The sequence below is a fragment of the Odontomachus brunneus genome, unplaced genomic scaffold, assembly GCF_010583005.1.
Source record: "Odontomachus brunneus isolate Ranch 3 - 2012 unplaced genomic scaffold, Obru_v1 Obru_scaffold_144, whole genome shotgun sequence".
NCBI classification, from domain to species: domain Eukaryota; kingdom Metazoa; phylum Arthropoda; class Insecta; order Hymenoptera; family Formicidae; genus Odontomachus; species Odontomachus brunneus.
This window is the reverse complement of record NW_022639594.1, coordinates 161933-164432: the sequence shown is the minus strand read 5'-3', so window position 1 is coordinate 164432 and position 2500 is coordinate 161933. Positions and strand designations below refer to the sequence as shown.

The following is a 2500-nucleotide window of genomic DNA, read 5'->3' as shown; positions in this document are numbered from 1 at the left end:
TCCGCTCGAGATCGTAGGAACCGCAAAGGGAGCGAGGAAACGTTCGCACGTATCGTCGAGGATCTCTCTGAGACGAAACGGAACGGTGCAGTTTGCACGAAGGTGGCAAAGCAGTATTGGTTGGCCAGTCAATGTTACCTACGAGTTGTTTAAGAGGAGAGGACACTTATTACCGTTTGCAATTCAATACACCGGCAGTCGTCGCCCTCGTTAGTAGAGAGTCTTTTATTTTTTCATACAACGCTTTGTTCTCTTTTCTTTTTTGTACAGTTTAAGATATATTATATCGTCGTTCGCTCGTCACAAAAGCGAAGGAGGACCGACGCGACGCGTGCGTTGTACAATTATGTAGCGATACATATACGTGTAACGTAACGCGTTTACATATATATTTATAGAGAAATCGTATATATATAATTATATATTGTCTTATATACGTGTCATTTTATTATATATAATTATATATGCACTTCTTTATATATAAATATGTATGACGCGTCGCGTCGCCAGTCGATAGTTGTACACAGAAATTTATTAGGCATAGGTGTGTAGCTAGTTTCTTAAATCTCCTTACGAAAAATCGTCATTACAGGTTCAACGTTTTAAACGACAAATGATCGACTTTATCTTAGACAAAAAAATATTATATATGTATAAAGAATCGCGCGTACACGCGCGTTCGTGTACGCGTGTACGAATTCTATCGTACACGCGTATACGACGACAATTATGGGAGAAATATGAGAGAGAGAGAGAAGCGAGAATCGCGCTCTCGCCGACATGGAGAGAGGTGTAGTACAGCGTGTAGTAATAATCAGGGAACTGTAGGAATTGCATTGATTTGCCTCGATTCGATTAAAAGTACGACTATTGTTACAGTAACTAAATAAAAAAAAAAAAGCTGAATTCGACACTGGTCGTCGCCGCGCGTAGGGGTGGTGGTGGCTCGCGTGTCACGTTACTTGGCTGTGTGTGCTAGGCTACATCGTAAATCATGTTCCATCGCGTTCTCATCGCTCCCACACTCTCGCATAGGCTCCATTAAAAACAGATAGGAAAATAAAAACGACAAAAAAAAGATTTAAGAAGAAAATGAACGAGAGGAAATGCAAAAAAGAGGCAGAGAAATATAAATATATGTATAGATAGAGTAACGACGAGAGAGAGAGAGAGAGAGAGAGAGAGAGAGAGAGAGAGAGAGAGAGAGAGAGAAAGAGATCCGCGCTGTTATTAATTATTGTACCAACGATAAGAGCGAGTATTCGACTCACGTTTTACTCCCAGGGGTTAAAAACGAAAGAAAGAAGCCCTTTCTTCCCTTCTCCACTCCATACTTTCCTCCATCCCATAATCCATTCGCTGCATGTCGCCTCATTCGCGTCACTTTAGTGCCATATCGAACTTCCCTTTGCCCATCAGCCACACTTGTTAACGTTTGACAGTAGAACGTGTTGTTAAAGATGTGTATATCTCTCTGCTGGACGCAGGGATCGTTTTCAATAAAGTCGGTACGTTTATTTCTCATTATATTTTGGAATATTGGAGTATTTGTACGGGTAATCACCTTTATGCCTGCTCAGTTTGCGGGGAGGGAATGTTTTACGAAAGAAGTGGCTCTCTTGGTGGTAGCCAAGAAAGGGAGGGAGTTTTAGGAACATAATTGAGGCAAGACCGACCGCCGCGAATTGAGAGGAATATTAATTAGTGGATATTTTAATGCGTCGCAATGTTGTCGCGAATTTCGCGCTCGCGCGTTTCTCCTTTCGCTTTTTATTTTTCTAGTTTTTATACGCGTGCGTTGTATCTTGTTCCAGTCTGTCTTACGATCAGCGATAATAGTAATATCTAAAGATGACGTAACGATTTCCGAAACTGATATTCGCGTACTGCTAATTATTCGACAATATTCGACCCGGAAATATATCTGTTGCGATCGCTGCCATATAAGGAAAGAGATGTCCTTTAAATTCGACGATAACGTCAGCGTGCGCGTCGCAAGAAAATTTTACAAAATTTCCGAACAGACGGAGAGATCGAGCAAAGGCCTATATCGATTGTTAAATGACGAGAATAGGGGGAAAAGTACAGGCGGGCAAGTTAACTTTGCGATGCATCGCGATTGATTATCGTTTCCGAAGGAAGAAAAAAAGAAATGTATTTGCATTCTATTAGGGATTTTACTTCTCCAAAACTGCGTTGGTTTACTGCCACTTTTTTGCAATCGTTCGCTATAATCAAACGTTTGAATACGGTAGGACAAATTTACCATAGCCGAAAAAAAATCGATGTAATCCGTAATATATGTATATACACGTATATACATATATATTACGTTAAGAGAGAAATGTTAACACTAAGATATAAGAATTGCTATAGAGAGCGTCACAAAGAAAAGAAAAAAAAAGAAGAATTTATTTATTGCATCGCGCATTGCATTGATCGACAATAGCAGAAGCGAAGTTATATTACATATATATATATATATATATATATATATATA

At 39.5% G+C, this 2500-nt stretch overlaps 1 protein-coding gene across 3 annotated transcripts in view; it reads left to right on the top strand.

Annotated features, from left to right (window-relative positions):
* LOC116850392 (RNA-binding protein Nova-1) overlaps positions 1-2389 on the top strand; it is a 15792-nt gene extending 13403 nt beyond the window's left edge. For all 3 annotated transcript variants that reach the window (XM_032828622.1, XM_032828619.1, XM_032828620.1), the window contains one exon: positions 1-2389. This exon is cut by the window's left edge. The gene's annotated coding sequence lies outside the window, so the exon portion shown is untranslated.
* Positions 2390-2500: the final 111 nt, after the last annotated feature.